Genomic DNA, 27,975 nt, shown 5'->3' on the forward strand with positions numbered 1-27,975 from the left:
GAGTTACCTGGGAGGCTGTCATCCAGGCTATAGTCCTCAGTTTGGCTCAGATAAAACTCTCTTCTGTTCCTATTGTAGATTTCAAGCTTGCAAGCAAAGTCGCTTCAGTCATGTTTGACTCGTTGTGACCCCATGGACTGTATGTAGCCCATCAGGCTCCTCTGTCCATGGAACTCTCCAGGCAAGAATACTGGAGTGAGTTGCCATGCCCTCCTCCAGGGAATCTTCCTAACCAGATGGAACCCAAGTCTCCTGCATTACAGGCAGATTCTTTATTGTTGAGCGACCAGGGAAGGAGCCCAGGTGCCTCATGGCACAGCCAAAAAATAAAATAAAATAACTTAAAAGAAAGATGGGCACAAGGAGAGGGGAGGGTAGAGAAAGGCACTTCCTGACGGTGGTGGGGTTGGGGGTGGAGAGGGAAGGAGAAAGAAGCATGTGTGTGGAGTGGGGAGATGTGAATAAGACAAATGAACATTTCAGAGCTTAAAGTATTAGACAAATGGATAAATCTCCTGAATAAAGTCCTTCCAACTTTTTGAGTTAGAATATGACTAATCAGGATTTAATGCTTAAATTAAAATAGGTGGTTTTCTTGATATGAATAATTATATTTGCAAACATGAATTTATCAATCTTTTCTCATTAAAGTCAAATTCTGAGTGTCTCCAACTGATAGACTTTGATTAGTCTCTTTGAGACCAAAGAAGTTTTCTTTTTTAATTGCAGTAAAACACATAACGGGCTTCCCTGGTAGCTCAGCATTAAGAATCAGCCTGCAGTGCAGGAGCCATGAGTTTGATCCCTGGGTCAGGAAGATCCTCTGGAAGAGGAAATGGCAACCCACTCCAGTTTCTTGCCTGGAAAATACCATGGACAGAGGAGACTGGAGGGCTACAGCCCATGGGGGTCACAAAAGAGTTGGACACGACTAAGCAACTAAACAACAAGACACATAACATAAAATTTTACCATTGGAACCATTTTAAAAAGTATTATTTTAAATGTGCTTTACTTTTTTAGAGCAGTTTTAGGTTCACAGAAAAATTGAGTGGAAAGTACAGACTTCTCTATGCCCCCTGCACCCTGCCCCCAGCCCTCAGGCAAGCCTCCCACACTAAAAACATCTCCCACCAGAGTGATTAAGTTTGTTACAGTTGATGAAACTACACTGATACATAGTGATCACTGAGAGAGTCCATTGTGTACTCTTAGTTTTGAGTTTGAATAAGTAGATAAGGATATGTCTCCATAATTACAGTTTCTTTCTTTTTTAAAAAAATACTTATTTATTTATTTGGCTGCACCAAGTCTTAGTTATCATATTCAGGATCTTTAGTTACAACATGTGGGATCTAGTTCCCTGATCAGGAATCAAGCCGGGTCTCTATGCATTGGGAGCAAAGAATCTTCGCCTCTAGACCACCAGGAAAGGCCCTACAGTTCCACATACAATAGTTTCACTGCTCTGAAAGTTCTCTGTGCTCCACCTGTTCTTCTCTCTGTCCTCCCTAACCTCTGGCAACCAGTGGTCTTTTTAGCCTGTTCATAGTTTTGTCTTTCCAGAATGTCATATAATTGGAATCCTACCAAATGCAACTTTTTCTGATTGATTTCTATCATTTAGTAGTATGCATGTACGTTTCCTCAGGTCTTTTCATGACTTGATGGTTCATTCCTTTTTAGCAGCAAATCACATTTCATTGTCTGGGTCTGCCAGAGTTTATTTGTCTATTTACCTACTGAAGGACATGTGGGTTGCTTCCAAGTTTTGGCAATGATGAATAAAGCTGCTATAAACATGTGTGTGCAGGTTTTTGTGTAAACATAAGTTTTGAAGTCGTTTGATGATGAAAGGCTTTCCTGGTGGTTGAGTGGCTGAAGCCGTTTGTGTAAATACCAGGAGCATAACTGCTGGGTCATATATTAAGAGTATGCTTAGTTTTGTAAGAAACTGCCAACCTGTCTTCCAAAGTGGTTATCCCAGCAGCAATGACTGAGAGTTCTTGTTGTTCCACACCCTCTCCAACGTTCTGGATTTTGGCCATTCTAACTGTTGGGCTGTGGTATCTCATTGTTGCTTTTTTCCTATAAAATATTTATTTATTTGGCTGCATCATGTCTTAGTTGCACCATGAAGGATCTTTTGTTGTGGCACCCAGACTCTAGTTAACACAAGGGCTCAGTAGTTGCAGCTCGCAGGCTTAGTTCCTCTGAGGCGTGTGGAGTCTTAGTTCTCGACCAGGGATCGAACTCATGTTCTCTGCGTTGCAAGGTGGAGTCTCAGCCACTCGACCGCCAGGAAAGCCCTTCATCATTGTTTTAATTTGCATTTCCCTGATGACATATGATGCAGAACATTTTTACATATGTTTATTTGTCGGCTGCACGTCTTCCATGGTGACATGTCTGGTAAGGTCGTTGGCCCATTTTTAAACTGGGTTGTTTGCTTAAGTCACAAGAGAAAAGGATGTTATCCAAGTTAAATAGTTCCCCAGTGGCTCAGGGGTAAAGAATCCGCCTGCAGTGCAGGAGACACAGGAGATGTGGGTTTGATCCCTGGGTCAAGAAGATCCCCTGGAGAAGGAAATGGCCACTCCAGTATTCTTGCCCGGAAAATCCCATGGACAGAGGAGCCCTGAGGGCGACAGTTCAGGGGCCGCAAAGAGCCAGACACGACTTAGTGACTGAGGACACACCCGTAACTGCTTCTAAGTGTACCGTTTAGTAGTGCTGTGTGTGTGTTGTTGTGTAACAGTTCTAGAAAACTTTTTCATCCAGAAACCGAAGCTGCATGCATTAAACTACATCACATTTCCTCATTTCCTCCAAACCCCAGCCCCTGTCAACCACACTTCTGTTTTCTGTCGCTACGAATGTGACCGCTCTAGATATCTCAGCTTAGTAGAGTCACACAGTGTTTGTCTTTTGCTGACTGGCTTATCTTCCTTATCACGGTGTCCTCAAGGTTCATCCATGTTGTAGCATGTGACAGAATTTCCTTCTTTAAAAAGGTCAGATAATATTCAGTTGTGCATATATCACATTTTCCATTACAATGTCAGTGGATACTTGACCTGCTACCATCTCTTTGCTGTTATGAATAATGCTGCTATGAACATGTGTGTACAAATATCTCTTTGAGGCCTCACTTTCAATTCCTTTGGATATATACCCAGAAGCGGAATTGCTGGATCATATGGTAATTCTATTTTTAACTTTTTCTGAGGAACTTCCATACTATTTTCCACAGCAGCTGCACCAATTTGCATTCCCACTAGCAATGTACAAGGGTTCCAATTGCTCCACATTCTCCCCACTCCCCAGCAGGTGTTATTTTCTGTTTGGTTTATTTTTTTCTCTTCTTTTTTTTGACAATAGCCATCCTAAATCTTTATAAGGTGATCAGTACTTAAATTTTCAATTTTTATCCAGAAATGATTTACATTAAGTTAGATATACAACATAGTTAGCATACACTTATATGTGTGTGAGTGTAAGAGAAAGGGGGAGAGAGAGAATGCATAGATATGAACTGCCTATTTTTGCTAATTAGCATGGAGAAAATCATTGGAATTATTTGAGAATGAAGGATACAGGTGATCTGGTGGCAAAAACCCAGGCAAAGGAGAAAGGAATTCTTGTCTTTTTGCCACTGACTTGAGTTTCTGTGAGTGACCTTGTGAATTCTGAGTCTCTTCATATGTTTGTATTCTCAGTCGTGTCTGACTCTTGATGACACTTCGGCCTATAACCCACTAGGCTCCTCTGTCCATGGTATTTTTCAGGCAAAAATACTGGAGTGGGTTGCCATTTCTTACTCCAGGGGATCTTCTTGTTCCAGGTACTGAACCTACATCTCCTCTGTCCCTTGCATTGCAGGGGAATTCTTTACCACTTCTCCAACAGGAAGCCCCTCAGTCTCTTCATAATGAGGATTAAAAGAAATATACGGGCTGACACGTATCAAACACTTAATAGTAAGGCCAGCTAGAGTAAATAAAGGGAAACCAAAAGGGAGCTGGGTCGATAAAAGTCAAGTTCAGCCCATAGCTGAGTTTTCCACGTTACAGTTTTTGCTCAATATGGGTGGTTTTCTCAATTTTGAAATACAGATAAAGTTCACTTTATACAGCAGACGTGTTGAAGAGATACTGTGCTTATCAGGAATGGTTTTTTAATAAAGCAAATGAAAATGTAAATGTTTTCAGAGAACTTTACATGAAGGAATCCCATGGTGAAGTTAAATGTAATTTGGCAATGTAAATAATGCACTTGCTAAGTATATGTTTTGGGAAAATTTTCTGTCTGTCTCTTCCATTTCTCTCTCTTCTGCATTCTTTTCTTTCCCATCCCTTTTCCAAAAGTACTTGGTATACCATATTAAAGATGAGTATAAAAGATAAATTGGAAGGAAGAAAAAGAAAAGATAGAGGAAAACTCTAAAGTTAGAACAAATATGAATTCCCCAAACACATGCTTTGGGAAGATACATTTTTTATTAAAGGAAAATTGGATCTAACCATCCCAGCGTCCAGTGCAAAGGGGGAAACATAATCCAAGACATCATTCACACAGTACAAAAAATTAAAACAAGCCGATTGCATAGTTCTTTTTTTTTTAATTGGGCAGTTCTGATCAGTGATGCCTGAAAGATGTTTTTCCCCTGAGAAGTATTTTAAAAAGACACAGTGTCCTGTCAGTACTTGCATGCTCACCAGTTATCTTCAGAATAAATACAGTACTAAATTTTTTAGAAAGTCAGTGGGGTAGCAAACCACAGCCTGGCTTGTGTGGAAAAGCCCTTTACCTAAGATATCACTGATCTTGTCTTTGTGAGCTCTTAGTTTTTTATAATCTTCCAAATTGATTCATTAAAAACAAAGAGAGGACTTCCCGGGTGGTCCAGTGGTTAAGACTCCCTGCTTCTAAGACGGGGGGCATGGATCTGATCCCTGGCAGAGAAATAAGATCCACATGCCATGGGGTCAGAAAAAGAAGAACAACAAAGAAAAAGGAGGTTTATCAAACACTCAGAGCCCCAGACTTGAGCTCAAAAATCCTAAGGAAAATATTTGAAGACTGAAATTTTATGATCAAAAGATTGTAAACTCATATGTGAAAAATACCATAAACAAAGTCAATAGATAAATGATAAACTGGGAAAAGGTCATTGAACAAATATGACAAAAGAAAAATTGCTTCTTCTTCTAAGGCACCCCCTTGCTCCCCATTCCATTTACATGTGAGTGGACGAAGTGGGGACAAGAGAGAGGGTTGTGATTCAGGAAAGGCCTTTACAGGAGATGCTGTGTGACAATTTTTGGAGTTCATAAAATCTGTGAAACCCTTCTGTCAGAATCAGCTTTCTCCAACACAACACTGTAGAGCAATTATCCTCCAATTAAAAAAAAATTTTTTTTTTCAAAAATTGAAAAGAATCCGCCTTCTGTGGGGACCGTGCTCGGCTCCTATGGTTCTCCATTAAAATGTGTAACACCCCCAGGTTCTGGCAGCCCCCTGACCCCACTTGGATTTCTTGTTCTTGGACCGTAGAGGTGGAGATGGGTGGACAGGTCCTTGGAAGTCTTAACATCCAACCTGGAGGATCTCATCCCAACCGTGGGTTTTGACTTCTGGTTTGACTTTATGCCTTAAAAAAAAAAATTCTTTTTTCTTTCCTTAAAAATATTTATTTACTTTTGGCTGTGCTGGACCTTTGTTGCCGTGGGCTTTCTCTAGCTGTGGTGCATGGTCTTCTTGTTGTGACGGCTCCTCTGGCTGTGGAGGGCGGTCTCCAGGTGAACGGGCTCCGGATTGTGGCGCACAGGCTTAGTTGCTCTGAGGCGTGTGGGATCTTCCTGGACCAGGGATCGAACCCATGTCCCCTGCATCGGCAGGCAGATTCTTAACCACTGGACCACCAGGGAAGCCCCCAACTTTATTTAGATAATATCTTTATACATGTGTTGCCTCCTGGGACTTCTCCAATGAGGAGATCTCTTAGTCCTTCATTATATCAAAGAAGGAACTTAACCCACCCCCACCCAGGCTCCTTCTCCTGTTCTTTTCTCCCCTGGGGAAGGTTGCCAGCACTCAGCAGCTCAAGTCTAAACCTGAGTGGCACTCATATTCCTTCCCTGCCCGCCTCCCCTGGTCAGACGTGTCACAAGTCCATTGGTCCTGACTCCCGCATTTCTCTCGTCAATCTGCTTCTCCATACTGCCTCGCCTCTGGTTTGCTCATTCTAAACTTTGGTCTGGATTATGGAGTGGACTCCTGAGAAGTCTCCCTGCCTCTGTGTTACCGGCCTTCAGAGGATTCTGCAGGTGGCAGCCAGAGTGGTTTTCTAAAATGCAAATCTGACCAGAGAGTCTTCTGTTTAAATCTCTTCAGTTGCTTTCAGTGGCCTCTGGTGTAAAGGTCAGACTCCTGTTCTTGTCAAGCAGGGAAAGATAAAAATAAACAAATAGATATTTAAATAAATTTTATTAAAAAGCCCATTTTAGGGACTTCTCTGGTGGCCCAGCAGCTGAGACTCCATGCTCCCAGTTCAGGGGGCCTAGGTTCTGTTTCTGGTCAAGGAACAAGATCTTGCATGCTACAACTAAGACCTGACTCAGCCAAATAAATAAATACATATTTTAAAAATAATGTTGCATTCCCCATGACAATGGAAGTCCCCCAGGGTAGGTATCTTCCCTGGTTTGTTCACCATCGGATCCCAGAATCTAGACATTGTTAACCATAGAGAAACATTTTTAAAAAAAAGAAAAAGAAAGAGAGAGAGAAAAGAAAACAGAGTGATGCACCAGATGTGAATGTAGATGTTGGTAGAGGTGTGATTTGGGGAGGAAGGTGACCTTGGTGTTGACCTTGGTCTATGAGGGACAGCATAATCGGGCACCTTCCCTCTCCACTGTCTCAGGTCTTTGAAGGCACCATGCTTCCTGGCTTCTGGGCCTTCACACAAACGGTTATCTCTGCCTCATTTGCTCCCTTCTGCCCCTTCATTTGACTAAGACCTACCCTTTGGGTCACTTCTTTAAGGAAGTCCGCTCACCCTTCAGAACACTATGTGTTGCAAAGTACGTCTCGCTAAGCTGCTTGGCAGAAGCTGTGTTCCAAGTACACCCTCACCAGCGTAACATCAAAGGGCCACTTCCCGTGTTCCCATACCTACAGATGGCCATTGTCTGTTCTCTTTGTTTTGTCTGTTTGATTGATTGATTGATTTGTGGCTCTTGTGGGTCTTCAGTGCTGCTCGGGCTTTCTCTAGTTGCGACGAGCTGGGGCTCCTCTCGTTGCGGTGGCTTCTCTTGTTGTGGAGCGCAGTTTGTAGATGCACGGGCTTCACTGGTTGCAGCTCCCAGGCTCTGGAGCACAGGCCCAACAGCCGTGGCGCACTGGCTTAGTTGCTCCGTGGCATGTGGGATCTTCCTGGGTCAGGGATCAAACCCGTGTCAGGGATCCAAGCAGGTGTATTCTTTACCACTGAGCCACCAGGGAAGCCCCCCATTGTCTATTCTTAACCTTGGCCACTTTGCTATCCATTCTTTTTAACCTTGGCTGTCTTGATAGGCAAATGATAATATCTCCTTTTTCTGTTAATTTTTGTCTCTGACTCTAGCGAGATCAGACATATTTTTATGTGTTTACTGTCCATCTGGGGCTTCCCTGGTGGCTCAGACGGTAAAGAATCTGTCTGCAATGCAGGAAACCTGGATTTGATCCCTGGGTCAGGAAGTACCCCTGGAGAAGGGAATGGTAATGCACTCCAGTATTCTTGTCTGGAGAATCCCATGGACAGAGGAGACTGGTGAGCTACAGTCCATGGGGTCGCAAAGAGTCAGATACTACTGAGCGACTAATACTTTCACTCTCCATTTGAGTTTTCTTTTTGATTTTCCAACTTATCACCTTCATTTGTTTTTCACAGCCATTCTTAAAGTTCTGTCATTTGCCCAAGAGCACATTGTTGCTTGCCTACTCTATGTTAGGTGTCATGGGCAACTTTGTCCTCTAAAAATCCATATATTGCATCCCCCAGGATCTCAGAAATGGACTGGAGATAGGCCCTTGGAAGAAATAATTAAGGTGAAATGAAGTCATGTGGGTGGGCCCTAATCCACTGTGTCTGGTGTCCCTATAAGAAGAAAGGATGAGGACAGATGCACAGAGGGAAGATCACAGGAGGACGCAGGGAGAAGGTGGCATATACAAGCCAAGAAAAGAGGTCTCAGGACAAACTAGACCTGCCGACACCTGGATCTTGGCCTTCCAGCCTCCAGAACTGTGAGAAAAATAAATGTCTACTGTTTAAGCCCCTCAGTCTGTGGTATTTTGTTACAGCCGTCCTAAGAAATACAGCAGTGTTCTGGGCACTGGAGTTTAAACATTTGACTAAGATAGATAAAGTCCTTGCCCTTACGAATTAGGTCATGGAGAAATAAGTAAGATACAGAAATTCATTCACATTTTATTATCTTTGTGGCTTGTTTGTGCATGCTCATGCTTCACGCTCAGTCATGTCTGACTCTTTGTGACCCCATGGCCTGTAGCCCACCATGGGATTCTCCTGGCAAGAATACTGGAGTGGGTTGCCATTCCTCCTCCAGGGAATCTTCCCAACTCAGGGATCAAACCCACATCTCCTGCGTCTCCTGAACGGTCACATGGATTCTTTACCACTGAGCCACTGGGTAAGTGGCTTGTTATAACTGCCTTATTTACAATAATTTGAAAACAATAATAACATCAGTGACAAGTGCTATGGAGAAAAAAAAAAACAGGATAATGTAATAGAGAATGCTGAGGGCCCATCAGGAGAGGTTGTGGGGTTGAAGAGGGTCTCTCTGAGAAGGTAAGACCTAAACTTGTGCTGAGATCTGAAGACCGGAAAGAGCTGGCCACTTGAAGTTCAGCCAGGCCAGGTGGAATGCACGTGCAGTGTGACAACCCAGACGCACCCAGGAGTTTGGGTTGTGCATTAGTTTCCTGTGACTGATGTAACAATTCACCACAAATGCAAATGCTTAAAACCACAGAGACCGACTCTCTTCCAGTTCCAGAGTCTGAAATCAAGTTGTTGGCAGGGGGAGGAGCTCTCCTCACCTCTTCCAGTTTCTGGAGGCTCCAGGCGTTCTGTGGTTGCTTCCCTCCAGCCTCCAACTCCATCTTCACAGACCTTCACCCCTGTGTGTTCACCTAATCTCCTCTGATCTCTCTTATAAGGACACTCATGGTGGCCACTAGGGCCTACTGGATAATCTAAGACAAGCGCTTCATCTCAAAATTTTTCCTTTTTTTTTTTTCTGTCCGCACCAAGCGGCACATGGGATCCTAGTTCCCCAACCAGGGATTGACCATGCATCCCCTGCATGGGAAGCATAAAATCTTTTTTTACAATTTTATTTTACTTTTAATTGGAGGATAATTACTTTACAATATTGTGATGGTTTCTGCCATGCTTCAACATGAATCAGCCATAGCCAGTATAGAATCTGCCTGCAGTGTAGGAGACCCAAGAGATGTGGGTTCAATCCCTGGGTCAGGAAGATCCCTTGGAGAAGAGAATGGCTATCCACACTGGTATTCTTGCCTGGAGAATTCCATGGACAGAGGAGCGTGGAGGGCTATAGTCCATGGGGTCACATAGAGTCAGACACAACTGAGTGGCTAAGCACAGCATAGCATAGTTGTTATAAAATATTGACTCTATTTCCCATGGTGTATAGTATTTCCTTTTATACATAATGATTTGTTCCTCTTCATCCCCTACCTCTATCTTGCCCCTCTTCCCTTCCCTTTCCCCAGTGGTAATCAGTGGTTTGTCCTTTAGATCTGTAAGTCTACTTCTTTTTTGGGTTATATTCACTAGTTTGTTGTATTTTTAAGATTCCACGTAAGATGTGCCTGGCAGGTTTTCTGGGAGGCCTAGATGGGCAGATACACATAAAGAGTGTGGAGCCAGGCCCAGTGAATGGCAGTTACTGTTATTTTGTGGACAGATTCTCCTTAAAAAGATGCTCATTTTTATGGACAGCTGTTTTCAAGAGTCTGCTGTCTGGGCACATCCCCTGCCTGACCCCCATGCAGCCCTCCAGTTGCTACTGTAAGTGGTGCTGAAGTGTCTCGTTCTTGGGAGAACGGGAAGAACTGGTTAACATGAGCTCAGCAATCTGTAATCGTAGTTATAAATCCATCAGTTTTGTTGACAGAACTTGAGTCAGGACACAGCTGACCATACTTAGCAGTGCCCTGGCTGCTTGTTTATTTTTATGGTCTGAGGAAGCTGGGTCATCTAGGTCTCCCCGGATGTCCGTTGGCCTTGAGAGGGTGGAGCCTGGGAGGCAAGGCCAGCCGGGTCTTCAAGGTCCCCCTCTTCCTGGTTCTCACATCCTCTTGTAAGGATCCCAGCAGTGTTGTTCATCAGACCATCGCAGACACACCCAGCATCAGGTTTAACCAAATATCCAGGCCCAGTCCAGCTGACACACACAGTCATCCGTCACAAATCTCATATGGGGACTTCTCTGGCGGTCCAATGACTAGGACTCCGCACCCCCAATGCAGGCGTCCGGGTTCCATCCCTGGTCAGGGTACTGGATCCCACATGATGCAACTAAGAGTTAGCATGCCACAAATAAGATCCCAAAACAAAGACTGAAGATTCTGTGTGCTGTAACTAAGACATGGTGCACGAAAATCAGTAAACAAAATGAACATTAAAAAAAAAAAAAAGACAAGTCTCATATGAATCAATGAGAAATATGTCCTGGTTATAACTGTAGCTCAGGACCTGGAATAGGAACCAGGCTGAGCTCTATTTTAGGTCTGGAAAGGACTTCAGAAGGCATAGGGCTGAACCGAGTGTTTAAGAGCTTGAAACACTTTAAGTGTTTTGCTCAGATATGTAGAGCTACTTAGTGGGGGACCCACATGCTCTCAAATGAATGAGCAATTGCTTATTATGATAATAACAAGTTAACTTACAAAACTGCATCATGGAATGTACATGGGTTTCTGCTCAACTGCTGTATTAATGCATTTAATAATACCGGAGCCCCTAATTTAACTGACAGGGATGCTGAGGTTGGGCCATTCAGCCACCAGGGGACAGAGCCAGGAGTCACAAACAGGCTGGTTCTAGAGCTTGCGTCCTTAACCGCCAGGCTGGAAGATATAATAGATTTGCCTGAGAGCAGGGCATGGGCCCAGGAGACCCTTTTACTATATATTGTATTTATATATATTTATATTATATTTTGTTTTTGTTTAGTCCCTCAGTCATGTCTGACTCTTTGCAACCCCATGGACTGCAGCATGCCGGGCTTCACTATCCCTCGCTGTCTCCCAGAGTTTGCCAAGTTCATGTCCATTGAGTCAGTGATGCTATCCAACCATTTTATCCTCTGTTGCCCACTTCTCCTCCTGCTTTCAATCTTTCCCAGCATTGGGGTCTTTTTCAATGAGTTGGGTCTTTGCATCAGGTGGCCAAAGTATTGTAGCTTCAGCTAAAACATCAATTCTTCCAATGAATAGTCCTTCCAATGAATGACCTTTTTATTAGGTGTGATCTTCTCAGTTGGAACCTGAGTGGCCACTGTAGACTTGTGACTTTGGCCAGTTTGGGCCTTTGTGGCCTTTTTGAATTGGACTCAACAGATCAGTCTGTTCAGTGAAAGGAAAAGGACCACATTCACACTAGAGTTTCACTCAAAGCGGTTTCTGGTCCCTTTAGAATATCTTCAAAGAGGATGGACTTTCTTGCACGATCAACACTGCTGCTTTTCAAGAACATGGGACTGATCCTTATTTTGGAAGCTATCAGCTTCCCTGTGATGTAGGAAATGAATCAGGAGAAAATAGGGTTTCGATACCAGGAAAGTGCTCAGTTTATTGCACTCCAAGGACAAACAGGAAGCTGAGCTTCCTTCCCCTACAAATGGACACACACAGCCTTTTCCTTTTCAAAATGAATCTGGAGTTTCATCCCCACGCTCCCATATACGTTTTACGCATTCATGGTATTTTACTTTTATTTATTTATTTATTAAAAGGGCCTGCTTTAGATCAAGTGCCCAGAAGCAGACCCTGAGAGGGATATTCTTGTGAAAGTCACTGATTTTTAATTTTTTTTTTTCAATTTTGGTTGAGCTGGGTCTTCATTGTATCACGTAGACTTCCCTAGTTGAGGCATTCAGGCTTAGACGTCCTGTGATGTGTGGGTTCTTAGTTCCCTGATCAGGGATCAAACCTGAGTCCCCTGCATTGTAAGGAAGATTCTTCTTCTTTTTTTTTTTTTAAAGCAGGGTAGCTTCTAGTTTATTATTTTTTTTATTTTTTATTTGGCTGTACCGGGACTATAAAGAAAGCTGAGCACCGAAGAATTGATGCTTTTGAACTGTGGTGTTGGAGAAGACTTGAGAGTCCCATGGACTGCAAGGAGATTCAACCAGTCCATCCGAAAGGAGATCAGTCCTGGGTGTTCATTGGAAGGACTGATGTTGAAGTTGAAACTCCAATACTTTGGCCACCTGATGCAAAGAGCTGACTCATTGGAAAAGACCCTGATGTTGGGAAAGATTGAGGGCAGGAGGAAAAGGGGACGACAGAGGATGAGATGGTTGGATGGCATCACTGACTCAATGGACATGGGTTTCGGTGGACTCCGGGAGTTGGTGATGGACAGGGAGGCCTGGCATGCTGCGGTTCATGGGGTCGTAAAGAGTCGGACATGACTGAGCGACTGAACTGACTGAACTGAACCGGATCTTTGTTGTGGCATGTGGGATCAAGTTCCCAGACTAGAGACTGAACCCAGGCCCCCTGCATTGGGAGCACGGAATCTCAAGCACTGAACCACCAGGGAAGTCCTGGATTCTTTTTATTTTTTTTTAACTTTTTATTTTGTCTTGAATCATAGCTAATTAACAATTAGCTATATTAACATATTGACATAGCTATATTAACATATTAACATAGCTAATTAACAATTGACTTCCCTGAGGGTCCAGTGGTTAAGGCTTCATTGGTACAGGTTCTGATTGGGAAGCTAAGAACCTGATCAGGAAGCTAAGAACCCACATACCTTGAGGTCGAAAAACCAAAACACAGAACAATATTGTAAGAAATTAAAATAAACAACGGTGTGATAGTTTCCAGTGAACAGCAAAGGGACTCGGCCATGCATATGCATGTGTCCATTCTCCCCCAAACTCCCCTCCCATCCAGGCTGCCATATAACGTCCAGCAGAGTTGCACATGCTCTGCAGTAGGTTGCAACGTGGATTCTTAACCACTGGACCTCCAGGGAGGTTCTGAACATAATTTATTAAGACAATGCTCTTGGGATCACAAAGAGTCAGACACCACTGAGCGACTTTCACTTTCACTTCACTTTCTCTGGGAAAAAAACCTAAGAGAGAGAGGGAAGCAGGATCCAGAAGGGCCAGGGTCCAGCCAGGATGCAGTCTCAAGTCACATGTAGCTTTGGGTTAATCCATTTGGGGAAGGTTCTGGGACATAAACCACACTGCAGAGCTGATCCACCTTGAGGCTAGGGGTAAGCTGTGTACGCCGCATCCATCAGTTTATGGCCGAGGGATCTCCCGTCAGTATAAGTGAAGGGTTGTCCTCCAGACCTGGGGGGCTGAGGCCAGAGGTGGTTCTGGGAGGTGCATCATAGCTTCTGTTTTACAGTATGGTTTGATAGCCCAGCGTCTGACCCCATTTCTCCGTAATTCCCTCCTCCCCCTCCTCCCCCTCCTCCCCCTCCTCCCCCTCCTCCTGTGTGTTACACAGCACGGTCACCAAGCCAGCACGGGCAGCAGCAGCGTCGTGGAGAGCTGGGTGAGACAGCGGAGGTGGTGGCCGTTAGCGAACAAACTCCCAGTGGCCACTTGCCCTTCCCTGACTCATCACGCATCTGGCCTGGTGTTCAGGCTGCTCATGTAAAAAATCAGAGTCGGGAACGGGATGGAAACTTGACACAAATCTGGTTTGCAGGCGGGTGAGATGCCAGCCCTGTGTCTGGAATCCTCATGGTGTGCATGAAATTGGAGACAAAATCAGGACGGCAGCTTGGGTCTTCCGACTTGAGGATGGGGCCATCGAGGATGAAGGCCTTCTCAGACCGTCTGCTTATGCTGTCTGCCCCCAGAGCTACTGTTTTCTGTATGACAGCTCCGGAGACAGTAACACATTTAGTGTCATCAAGGTATAGGGCACGTGGCTAGGGAAGGAGGGCAGACAGGATAGAGATGAGATGAGATTACTCAGATTCTCTGATCACATGTTAAAGAACTTGGAATTTTTCTTTAGACCTGGGTAACTAATGGAGATTTTTAATTTTTTTTTTTTTGGTTATGCTGAGTCTTCAATGCTGGGTGCAGGCTGAGTTCCTTGCGGCATTTTGGGATCTTAGTTCTCTGACCAGGGATCAGACCTGAGTCCCCGGAATTGGAAGGAGGATTCTTAATCACTGGATCTCCAGGGAAGTCTCTCAATGGAGATTTTTAACAAGAGGAATGACGAAACCCATTGGTTTGAGGGGACTTGGCAAGCTAGGTAATATATGCTGAGGGCTTCTGCTAAGATGTCCGATAGCATAGGCACTGGGGGAGGAGTTGAGGAGGATAGCCAAACAGCTGGGATCTGATGAAAACAACTGCCAAAGCTTCATCTGTAGGTAAGATTTGGTGTACCACTGATTGTTGTTGTTGTTTAGTTGCTGAGTTGTGTCCTACTGTTTGTGACTCCGTGGACACATGGAGCCCTGCCAGGCTTCTCTGTCCATAGGATTCTCCAGGCTAGAACACTGGAGTGGATTGCCATGTCCTTCTCCAGGGGATTTTCCTGACCTAAGCATCACTACGAACAAAGCTAGTGGAGCTGATGGAATTCCAGTTGAGCTTTTTCAAATCCTGAAAGATGATGCTGTGAAAATGCTTGCACTCAATATGTCAGCAAATTTGGAAAACTCAGCAGTGGCCACAGGACTGGAAAAGGTCAGTTTTCATTCCAATCCCAAAGAAAGGCAATGCCAAAGAATGCTCAAATTACTGCACAATTGCACTCATCTCACACGCTAGTAAAGTAATGCTCAAAATTCTCCAAACCAGGCTTCAACAATACATGAACCATGAACTCCCAGATGTTCAAGCTGGTTTTTTTTTTTTTTTTAACATTTATTTTTATTCATTTGGCTGCATAGAGTCTTAGTTGTGGCATGTGGGATCCAGTTCCCTGACCAGGGATCGAACCCAGCCCCCCTGTATCAGGAGCGCAGAGTCTTAGCCACTGGACCACCAGGGAATTCCCTTCAAGCTGGTTTTAGAAAAGGCAGAGGAACCAGAGATCAAATTGCCAACATCTGCTGGCTCACCAAAAAAGCTAGAGAGTTACAGAAAAGCATCTATTTCTGCTTTATTGACTATGCCAAAGCCTTTGACTGTGTGGATCACAATAAACTGTGGAAAATTCTTAAAGAGATGGTAATACCAGACCACCTGACCTGACTCTTGAGAAACCTGTATGCAGGTCAGGAAGCAACAGTTAGAACTGGACATGGAACAACAGACTGGTTCCAAATAGGAAAAGGAGTACAACAAGGCTATATATTGTCACCCTGCTTATTTAACTTACATGCAGAGTACATCATGAGAAACGCTGGGCTGGAAGAAGAACAAGCTGGAATCAAGATTGCTGGGAGAAATATCAATAGCCTCAGATATGCAGATGACATCACCCTTATGGCAGAAAGAGGAGAAGAACTAAAGAGCCTCTTGAAAGTGAAAGAGAAGAGTGAAAAAGTTGGCTTAAAGCTCAACAATCAGAAAACTAAGATCATGGCATCTGGTCCCCATCACTTCATGGCAAATAGATGGGGAAACAGTGGAAACAGTGGCTGACTTTATATTTCTGGGCTCCAAAATCACTGCAGATGGTGACTGCAGCCATGAAATTAAAAGACGCTTACTCCTTGGAAGGAAAGTTATGACCAACCTAGACAGCATATTGAAAAGCAGAGACATTACTTTGTCAAGAAAGGTCTGTCTAGTCAAGGCTATGGTTTTTCCAGTGTATGGATGTGACAGTTGGGCTATAAAGGAAGCTGAATGCCAAAGAATTGACACTTTTGAATTGTGGTGTTGGAGAAGACTTGAGAGTCCCTTGGACTGCAAGGAGGTCCAACCAGTCCATCCTAAAGGAGATCAGTCCTGGGTGTCCACTGGAAGGACTGATGTTGAAGCTGAAACTTCAGTTTCAATGGCCAATTTCAGTGGCCAGTTTCAGTGGCCAATATTTTGGCCACCTGGTGTGAAGAGCTGACTCATTTGAAAAGACTCTGATGCTGGGAAAGATTGAGGGCAGGAGGAGAAGGGGACGACAGAGGATGACTCAATGGACATGGGTTTTGGTGGACTCCGGGAGTTGGTGATGGACAGGGAGGCCTGGAGTGCTGTGGTTCATGGGGTCACAAAGAGTCGGACACAACTGAGGGACTGAACTGAACTGAACTGAAGGATAGAACCTGTGTCTCCTGCATTGGCAGGCGGGTGCTTTACCACTGAGTCACCTAGAAAGCCCTGTACCACTGATAACACTTCCTAAAAGTCTCTTGCATGTGTTTCTTAGAGGGAAGGGGTAGAACATGATACCATACCCAGCACCATCTGTGAGGGGGTTGTATTAGGTTCTTGGGGTGCTGTAACAAAGCACTGCTAAGTAAATGATTCAAAACCAGAGAAATTTATTCTCTTGGAGTACTGGAAGCTACAAGGTGAAAATCCAGGTGTCAGGACTTCCCTGTTGGTTCAGTGGCTAAGACTCCACACTCCCAGTGCAGGGGGCCTGGGTTCGATCCCTGGTCAGGGAACTAGATCCCATATGCCACAACTGAGAGTTTACATACTGCAACTAAAGATCTCTCATGGCCCAACTGAAAAAGGTCCTGCATGCCTCAGTGAAGACTGAAGATCCCACCTGCTGCAACTAAGACCTGGTGCAGACAAATAAATGTTTAAAAAACTTAGATATCAGCAGGATTGGTGCCTTCTGCAAGTTCTGAGAGAGAATCTAAGGGAATTTTCACACCTCTCTCCTAGCTCCTCGTGGCTCCTAGCATCCCTTGGCTTGTTGATACATCACTCCAGTCTCTGCCCCCATTACACGGTGCTCCCTCCTGTGGGTGTTTGTGTCCCTGCCTTAGTCTCATATGGCCTCATCTTAGCCCAATCGCATCTGCAAAGAACCTAATTCCAAATAAGCTCACACTCCCAGGGACCAGGACTTCCCTGATGGTTTCAGATGGTAAAGAATCTGCCTGCAGTGTAGGAGACCTGGATTTGATCCCTGGGTCAGGAAGATCCCCTGGAGGAGGGAATGGCTTCGCACTCCAGTATTCTTACCTGGAGAATTCCATGGACAGAGGAGCCCAGCAGTGTACAGTCCATGGGGTTGCAAAGAGGTGGACACGACTGAACGACTAACACACACACACACATGTGCAGGTACCAGTGGTTAAGAGTTGGACACATCTTTTCAGGGTATGAGATTCAACCCATACAGGTATATTAAGCCAACTCCAGTTGAAAGTTTCAGACAACCTCTGGTTTAAAGGGAAGAAAGACACTTTACCTCCTTGCATCATTGAAGCATGCAGGCGTGGCTCTGCTGTCCACAGAGTGGCTTCATTGTCAGGAAGGAGCTCTCCGTGGGTGGCTAAAATTGCCCTCCACCCACCTTGATCATATCCACATTTACAAAGGTAATCTCAGAAAAAAGATCCCCCCTACATCCATGGCCACCGGATGTGAAGAGCCAACTAATTGGAAACGACCCTGATGCTGGGAAAGATTGAAAGCAGGAGGAGAAATAGACAACAGTGGATGAGATAGTTGGATGGAATCATTGACTCAATGGACATGAGTTTGAGCAAACTCCAGGAGATGGTGAAGGACAGGGAAGCCTGGTGTGCTGCAGTCCATGGGGTTGCAAAGAGCCAGACACGCGGACGGACTGAACAACAACATCCATGGCAATCTCTCCACAGGAGTCATGGGTCACACGCCCATCCTTGGAGGCAACTGGCTCAGATCAAAACAAGAGAGGCAGCTTATCACAGAGTGTGGCTGGGGGGAGTTCCCCAAAGTGCTGCAGGGCAATGCTGTTTCTCTGCCTCCACCCAAGTGAGGGCCAGGGGAGAGTTCCAGCTGTAAATACCAGCTGCTTCCTGGTCATCTTGATTTTGTGGGCAGCTTATACGATGGACAGGCTCTGTATCCACTGACTTCTGTTCGTGTGGTTTTGATGGATGCGTCTCTGTCCAGCTTTTTTTTTGTTTTTTTTTTAGTATTTTTTAAATTGGAGTATAATTGCTTTACAATGTGTGTGCTGAACAACCATGTGGGTCAGTGATGTATGCATGCATCCCCTCACTCTTGAGCCTCCTTCCCACCCCCTCCTGCCCCCACCCGTCTAGGTCATCATAGAGCTCCTAGCTGAGCTTGCTGTGCCCTATGGCAGGTTCCCACTGGCTATTTTCTGTCTAGCCTTTACTTTATTCTGCTCAAGAATCTGGCATTTCCTGCATTTCCTCACCAGTCCAGAGGGGATAAGACCCACTGGGAGGGGTTACCAATGAATGGGCTGTGCTTAGAGCATAGAGGCTCTCTGCTGTCTGTGCCTCTGGGGCCATGGCACTGGGGGTGGCTGGCAATGGGGGGCTGGCGACTGGATGCTGTTCCTTGCATCACATCCTTTGGGACTGCCCGCCACCCATCAGGTTCTCCCTTCACAGGACTCCTCGGATTGCAGGGAACCTAGTCGGCCGAGTGCTTCATACTGGCCTGCTCCTACCTTTCCTAGCTTAGACGAGTGAGAAGCTAAAGACATTTTGAAGTCCATACCTGGGTCATGGTTCTGCAAGCACGCTACCACCAGCTCATCACAATCAGCGTGTGAGCTGGAACCCTGCCCTATTTTCCTCTGTCCGGCTTCTCTCCTATGTTGCTTAGCCTAAGAGTCCCCTGTACAGAGGCCAACAGAGCTAGGAAAAGCCAGGGACCACTAGGCCTCTCCCAGTGTAGATGGCGACATGTTCCTTTTCACCCTTGTTTGCCTGTGGGGCGATGGAGGGAGAGAGGGCATGTCGTGCCTTGACCAGCATGAGCCTCCTGGACCCTGCAGACTCACTGTCCCCCTTGGATGCCTGTCTTCCTTTGGTCCTAGGTGGACAGCCTCCACTCCCACCCTCCACTGGGCACTTGGTTTTTTTTTCTTTTAAACAAGTTGCCAGCCTGATCGTTTATTGAGCTGTCTTCATCAACAGACCCAAAAGAGTGAGTTTATTTCTTAAAAACTTTATTTTTATAATTTTTAGTTACAATGTTGTGTTAGTTTCAGATGCACAGCAAAGTGAATCAGCTACACGTACACACATCTCCCCTCTGTTTTGGATCTCCTTCCCGCTTAGGTCCCCACCGAGCGCTGAGTAGGCTTCCCTGTGCCATATGGTAGGTTCTCATCAGTGATCTATTCCATACACAGTAATGATTCTGTCAGTCCCAGTCCCTCAGTTCATCCCCTTTCCCATTTGGTGGTCACGTCTTTGTTCTCTACATCTCTGTCTCTATTTCTGCTTTGCAAATAGGTTCATGTGTTTCATTGTTCTAGATTCCACACCTATGCGTTAACATACAGTATCTGTTTTTCTCTTTCTAACTTCGCTCTGTGTGACAGTCTCTAGGTCCTCTTCTCTGCAAGTGGCACAATTTCGTTCTTTGTTACGGGTGAGTAATATTCCATTGTATGTATGTCCCACATTTTCCTTATCCTGTCCTCTGTGGATGGACACTCAGGTTGCTTCCCTGTCCTGACTGTTGTGAATAGAGCTGCAGTGAGCATTAGGATATATGTATCTTTTGGAATTACGGTTTTCTCCGGGTATATGCCCAGTGGGGGAATTGCTGGCATGAAAAGAAACAAAGGAAACCTAATTTAAAATGGAATTGGGCAGTCCTGAAGGGAAGCTCTCACACACTCAGCCCAGGACACCAGCAGGGAGAAAAACGATGAGAATTATTCTGACAAGGGAAGGCATTTTCCACTGGAGGATTTTATCTCCTGTTTTTAAGAATAAGAAGGAAGATCCCTTTTTGCCCTAGAGACAACAGTCTAACCACCTCTGGCAGCTGATAAGAAACTGCCTCAACGCTGAACTCTTGTTCTCCTCCAATCAACTTTCGATTAAAATGACCCTCCCCAATTTCCTCCTAAAAGCTGACTTTCCTTTTGTCTTTTCCAACTTGCCTGTTTGGTCACCATAGCCTGCTTTTCCCAGCTCACTATTCCTCAGCTCTTCCATATAAGCTCCATTTTGCTTTTTCTAATTTGTCAATGATTTTTTTTTAAGGTTTACACCACTCACATTCTCCTCTTGAGCACCTCTCCTAGGGTGAAACAAAATATAAATATTCTCATGAACAATATCATCATCAACAAAATTTATTTATTTATTTATTTTTTTATTAGTTGGAGGCTAATTACTTCACAACATTTCAGTGGGTTTTGTCATACATTGATATGAATCAGCCATAGATTTACATGTATTCCCCATCCCGATCCCCCCTCCCGATCATGAACAAAATTAATAGTAATAATTATCCCCATGTGCCAAGCCTTGTATTTAGTCCTTTCTGGTCAGTAGCTCACTTACTTCTCCCTCCTAAAAAGTAGATGACAGTCAGTCAGTCATGTCCAACTCTGCAACCCCATGGTCTACAGTCCCGCGAGGCTCCTCTGTCCATGGGATTCTCCAGGCAAGAATACTGGAGTGGGTTGCCATTCCCTTTAGGGGGTCTTCCCTAACCTGGGATCCAACCTGAGGCTCCCACATTGCAGACAGATTCTTTACTATATAAGCCACCAGGGAAGCCCCTACAAGTAGATAGGTGTATGTCTACTCTTCAGATAAATGCATTGAAGTTCAGAGAGTAGTCAAGACTATTATTCAATACAGTAGCATTCAGACCTATTGAGTAATAGGTCCACATTCACAAACCTAGTATGTGAAAGGACTGTCAGACTTGAGCTCTGAATAGGTCCGCCTCAGGCGGTGGAGCAGGAAGCAAATACGCTTATGGTTCCTTTTCTCTCTTCTCCTTAGCACCACCTGCTTTTATCTCCTATTTCTGGCCATCTCCTGTAGCATTTTCTCTTTGAAAAAATTTTATTCTGTATTTATTTTTTTGCCACGCTCTGCGGCATGTGAGCTCTTAGTTCCCCAGCAAGGGATTGAACCTGAACCCTCTGCCTTGCAAGCGTGGAGTCCCAACCACTGCATCATCGGGGGAGTCTTAGCCACTTTTCATAATTAGAAAAAAAAGCTTTATTTTTTAATTTGTTTTCACTGATTTTTAAAATTTTTGTAGTAATTAATATTTGCCTTAATTTATTTGTTTTGATTTCCTTAAATTTATTTTTCAAATGTTGAATGTTCTCGGTGTTATTTTCTGAAGACTCTTATTTCTTCTTGAGTTTCTCTTTGATCCAAGAGTTAAAGAGCAGCATTATCACAGTAAACAAAAGGTGGGAACAACCCGTGTCCATCAACAGGTGAATGAATAAACAAAATGTGATATATACGTAAAATGGGATATTATTCAATTGTAACTAAGAAGGAAATTCTGACACGTCACAACATGGATGCCTTGGAAACGAAGTGAATAAGCCTGACATAGAAGGACAAATATTGTAGATTCCACTTATGTGAGGTACCTAGAGCGGTCAGACACACAGACAGAAGCTGGGATGTGGGTTGCCTGGGGCTGGGGAGGAAGGGGGAATGATGGAGATTGAGTTTAGTGGGTACAGAGCTGCAGTTTGAGAAAATGAAAATTTTCTGTGGGTGGATGATGGTGATATTGCACAACAATGTGAATGTACTTAATGTCATTCACTCGTGCATACAAAAATTCAGAATTTTATGTTATATTTTCCACAATAAAATGGTAACTACAGAACTCTTAAATCAAGTTAATTTATTTTTAGGTCTTCTATGTCACCATTTTCCTATGAGATGTGACCAAGACAGAGGAGCTAAGGTTTCTAAACTCAATGTGATATTTATGATTCTGCTTGTTATTTGGGTGATTTTTACTTTAAATATGTTGATATCATACTACTCATGATCTAAGGGCCTGTGATTATTTCCTCCCATATAAAAAATAAATACCAAAAATGTATTTTTTTCCTCATCTCCTTTGTTCCATTTACAGTTTTCACCTTGAATTCTACTTTGTATGACATTGGATTTATCACTTCTGCTTTCTTCCTTCCTTCCACCCTTCCATGAATAACCAAAAGTCCCCACTGTGTGCCAAGTACCCTTCTAGGTGCTGAAGACAGACTAGACAAGAAATTAAACCAAATCTTTACTTCCTGGAACTTATATTCTGGTGTGGGAGAAAGTAAAACAAGATAAATATGAAAAATATGATCTGTTTTTTTCCAATTTTTAATGTTTTATTTTATTTAAAATTTTTTCATGGTTTATTAACATTTTGTTCATTGAAAAAATGGCTATTTTGTTAAACTTTTTCTTCTGTTTTCCTTTGCTTTTATTTTGCTAAATTTACATATAATGCTGCAATAAGCGGCCTTAAATATCTATGCTTACATAGTGTTATTTTATTCTTAGAGATATATTGACAGAATAAGATTATTGGGTAAATGGGTGTATGGGTATATGCCTATATAATTATTATTAAAATACATAGGATATGGTCTAGTGCTTTAAATCCTTTCTATTTAAAGGGTCTCACAGATCCAAAGACACAAGATGGGAACAGGTTAGAAACATGAGGATCCACCTTGGACCAACGGAGTGTGTATCTTTGCTGTTGGTACCGAATCCAGGCTTGCTCTGCTTGCCCCATGACAAGCCAATAAGTCAGGAGACAGGTGTTGAGGCAAAGAATAGTGACTTCATTCGGAAAGCTGGCAGAGAAAATGGTAGACTAGTGTCTCAAAATCACCTTGGGGTCTGGATGCCAGTTTCTTTATATAGAAGTGGCGGGAGGTAGGAAATAAAGTAAAACGACCATTAATCTTGCAAATACCTCCGGAATGATCAGCTTCAGCGAGGGGATGTGTGAATTTCTTCTGTCCTGTGGCCATTCACAGCTGGACTGGGTCAGGATGTCTCCCGAACCCAAGGCACTGAGATTTAAATTCAGGCAGAGGGGCAGGGTTCCCCAAGGTAGGCAATTATGTATACAGACCTATCCTTCTAAAGAACAAAAGCAAGGGGAGCCAAAGTAAAACAGATACATTCTTCCCTGTAACGTTGTAACAAGCTTTCCAGGTGTATCCACCGGCACACTCATGTTTGAGGAGCACTGCTTAGACCCTGCTAAATGCTAGGGTGAAAAGGATACAGTCAAAGGGTTAGGGAGCCCTCGCTGGGAAGGGGGCCCTCGCTGGGAAGGGGGTCTTGGAGTACAGGCCGTGAGCTCCGGTAGATACCGGGAGGAAGAAGCAGCCGCAAACAGGCAGAGTGAGCCGGTGAAGGAGGCGCCGCAAGACGGCCGCCTTATCCTCACTGGGCCCTGATCCCAGGCCTTTTGTTTTAGCTGCGCCCGGGCCGCGCGGTTTCCGAGCGCGGCGCTGTAAGATCTCCGCGCGCTGGGATGTTAAGGAGCGTCGTGCGCTGCGCTAACTCGGGGGCACTGGCGAGTGATGCTCTCCTGCCTAGGATTTCTGCCGCTCCATCACAGCTCCCAAGACTTTCTTTTTAAAATACAGTTGTCTGGCCCCGCCTTACACCAGCCAGGCTAGCAGCGGAAGAAATCCCAAGGCAAACCTTAGAATCTACCCTTTTCGCTCGCCTTCTACCTAAACGTCCCGGCCTCAGCTCCTCCTCGCATCCCTGCTTTCATCCCCCTGTTTTTCCACGCCTGCACCCTCGAAACTCAGGAAAGGAACCCAGGCAAGTGGCTCTCAAACGGGGCCGGCCTAGCCCATCACCCGTGCCTCCAGTGGTCTTTGGTTTCTGGGCAAGAGGACATGGAGTCAGGCTTGGGTCCGCGTCTGACCCAGACGGGCTCCGCCACCCAGCCTGGGATCTTGTGGGCAATGACTCGATCTCCCCACGCGGTACTTTCCTCGGCTTTGAGAAGGGGATAACGCCCGCCTCTCCGGGTTGTTCTAAGGTTCGAGAGAGCATTTGAAGGAAAGCATTTTTAAGTGACAGAGTGCTAAATGCCCGGGGCTAACTTCAGCTCGCTGATCTTGGCTGACGGATGGATGTCTTTATTCCTTCCGCCCCCGCCAACCACCTCAGCCACCTTCCCGTTTGTTCTGCACTTGGCAGTTGCCCTCTCGCCCGGTTATTGCACACGCTGTGCCCGACTTGGCATCTCGGGCCTCTGGTCTCCCCGGGGAGGGCAGCCCGGGTGAGGAGAAGCGGCCTGATTGGCTGGGCCGGAGGTGGGACGAGCAGTGACGCGCCGAGCCGGGTAGACTGCGCCGCGGGGTGCGCGGGGAGCCGGGGGCGGGGCGGGGCCGAAGGCGGGCAGAGCGGGAGAAGGGCGGGGTGGGGGGAGAGGGGGACGGGGACGGGATGGAGAAGAGGCGAGACGGGGGCCGCGGGGAGAGGAGAGCAGGGTGGGGGGGAGACTGGGCGGAGGGTGGAGGAGAGGAGGGGAACCAGGTGGGGAGGGGAGAGAGTGACCCGGTGGACGCGCAGGGGAGGGTAGGAGGGGCGGGTGCGAAGAGGGAGGAGGGCCTAGGTGGGGAGGGGGCACGGGGATGGGGGGCCTTCCTGGGGCCGTGGCGGAGACCTGATCCCGGCCTGTCCCACCCCTGTCCAGACGAGTGAATCATCACTGGTCCAGGAGGGGAGGAGACGGGGCCTGAGCTGCTGGGGGAGGGGGCGCGGAGAGGGAGGGGCCGGCGGGGGCGCCAGGCCGGGGGCGGGTTTGCAGCCATCCTCGCAGCCTGGGCTCCGTGCACCGCTGCGCCGCCGGGAGGTTTCCGGTCACAGCACGTCTCCGGGCTTTTGGGTTCTTCCCTGGCCGGCCGTTCTCACAGCCGCCGCCCTTCCCTCCCTTGGCGGCTGCCCCAAGCGGGAGGGGAGGGAGGTCGTGGCCCCGGCGCTGGCTGGCCGGCCGAGGCGTGGGCGCTCTTAGTGGCCGGCCGCGGGACCTCCCGGTGTATTGGGTGCGGTTTGTGGGCTGTAGAACTGGAGTATAGGGTAACCAGGAGGACCCCAGAGAAGGGTAGCTGTAGGTTTTTGTCTTTTTGTTTTGTTTCGTTTTGACCGTACCTGGGGCTTCTGGGATCTTAGTTTCCTGACCAGGGATTGAACCTGAGCCCCTCGCTTCGGAAGTTCCAAGTCTTAACCCCTTGGACCACCAGGGAAGTCTCACGGGGGTGTGACCTCAGGGTTTGTGAGCCTCAGGGCGGAGAAGGTTGGGGCTTTGAAAAATGCAGGATGTCTGGCCAGTGGAGATGTGGGTTCCCCAGGCCGAGGAAACAAGGTGATGGGGGCACGGGCCTGCGGGGGTCCAGGGCCGGAGGAGTGGGAGGCGAGCTGGAAGGCCCCGCCCACCCAGAGCCTGCAGCGTGACCCGCTGGTAGTCTTTCTGAGCTACCAGCTCAGAGATGAGGCTCCTTTCTGAGCCTCATCTGTAGGTGGGACAGCAGCTCACTGTTGTGAAGATTTATGATGTACCTAAAACTAGAGCTGTTCCCAGCCTGGCGCTACTTGATAGCTTAGTCCTTTTCCTTCCTGGAAGGAGAAGAAAGTGAACTTATGAGTCGTTGGGGAACACTTGACAAACACAGCTAAGAGCCACATAGAGTTCAACAGAACAGGTCAGTTCAGTTCAGTTAAGTCGCTCAGTCCTGTCCGACTCTTCCCGACCCCATGAATTACAGCACACCAGGCCTCCCTGTCCATCACCAACTCCTGGAGGTTACTCAAACTCATGTCCATCGAGTTGGTGATGCCATCCAACCATCTCATCCTCTGTCGTCCCCTTCTCCTCCTGCCCCCAATCCCTCCCCAAACAGAATAGGTATATAAGAGTCAAACAGAAGAGACGCCTGACCTGAACTGCCATCTTTGCTTCTCCAACTGTCTTTTTTGTTTTAAGCTAAAGGACTTGTCCCCTTCTCCCCCACCATCTTAGTTCCCCAACCAGGGACTGAACCTGTGTCCCCTGCAGTGGAAGCACAGAGTCTTACCCACAGGACCACCAGGGAAGTCCATCATCTGCTTCTCAGATGCACATCCCTTAGAACTGTGGTCTTGTTGCAGAAAAAGAAAAAAAAGAGAGGAATGAATTTTTCTCTTTTCCCTCTCCTGAGAACAAAGAAGATAAACAGAACAGTGAGCAGACTTGAACATTCCAATTTTTTTTACTTTAACTGCTCCTAACTCTGCATGTCTATAACCAAGTATGCTTTTGTGCCCCCTAACTCTGCATGAGCTACACTTGGCACCTATTTTCCTTTGACTCTATGCTAAATACATCCTGTACTTGGTGTTGAGCCTTACAACATCCTTCCCCTTGTAGTTAAATATCTGAAAGAAGGCCACAGAACTGCCAGACTCAATTACTGGGTTACTGATGCCAGTCTTTGAAACAGTGCAAGAAGAAGAAAATCGAGATCCTAGTACCTTTGTTCCTCATCACGGATTCCTGACTGTGAGCCCTCATCTTATATAAGCCCCTCGTCTCCTCATGGAGGGCGGAGGGCACAGTTCTTGTGGCATAAGCCTACTGTGTTCCCCTGTCTGCCAGCTGAGAATTAAAGCCACCTTTCTATTTCCTCCAAATGTATTTTTCATTTGACTTCGGTGAGCAGAGAAGGCCAAGATTTTGGCCAGCAACAGTCTCAACTTGTTTAGTCTTTGTTAGGGATTGTCATGTAGCACAGCAGAGGGAGTTTGCTGGTGCCGATTGCGTTAGAATGGACAGACACACAGACACACACATCTGGTGGCTTTATCTCTCTCACAGGTTTACAGAACCATCTGGATTATCTTCAGCCAGAATGCCTTGATTTGCCATCTGTGCCGGCGTCAGGATTCAACATAACAGGGCCTGAGAGGTGGGATCCCAGAACCGTCACTGACGAGCCCTGGGCAAAACTTGTGACACCAGCAGGTCCCGTGTCCATGAGAAAGCACAGGGCAGAGTTTCTGCCTGAAGTCCCACGGCTTGTGGGTGGGGCGTCGTGGAATTGTGACCTCATTGAGTCACGGAGGGGTTGGGAATGCCCTGGCAAGGTGCTTCCATGACTCAGTCTCTCCACCTGTATCCCAGGAGGGAGGATCCTTGCTGTTTAGTTTCCCTGAGGGTAGGTGCAGCCTTTAAATAGCTCCTCCCACGTCCAGACAGCTGTGGGTGGGGCGGTCATGTTTGTGGCATGGGAGTGGGTGCAGCCTCCCAATGAGATCAGGGCCCTGGCACAGCTGAAGCAACACAGAGGAGCCTGGCAGGCAGGGTGGCACCCCCAAACAGAGGGGAAGAGGAAGGTGCAGAGGTGTGGTGGACTTGGCAGAAAAGATGTCATGACACTGGGGCTCCCCAAGGGCAGGGCAGGCTGCCTGAATGCCTGGACACTCAGGGCAGGTGAAGCTTGCCCTTGTGGGACCAGGATTTAGGAAGCAGCTTGAGTGATGGAACAGTCAGGCTAAGCCACAGAGCGTGGCCATAAATGCAAATAAATGTGCACCCTCTCTCCTAAGAGTGGTAGTCGCTCAGCTGTCCTGAACCTGGCTTCCACCTTCGTTTCCTTCTCCAGACGGGCCCTGGGCTTCCCCGGTGGCTCATAGAGTAAAAAATCTGCCTGCAGTGCAGAAGACCCAGGTTCAATCCCTGAGTTGGGAAGATACCCTGGAGAAGGGAATGGCAACCCACTCCAGTATTCTTGCCTGAGGAATCCCATGGACAGAGG

Source organism: Cervus canadensis, chromosome 30 (genome assembly GCF_019320065.1).
Source record: "Cervus canadensis isolate Bull #8, Minnesota chromosome 30, ASM1932006v1, whole genome shotgun sequence".
Taxonomy (NCBI): domain Eukaryota; kingdom Metazoa; phylum Chordata; class Mammalia; order Artiodactyla; family Cervidae; genus Cervus; species Cervus canadensis.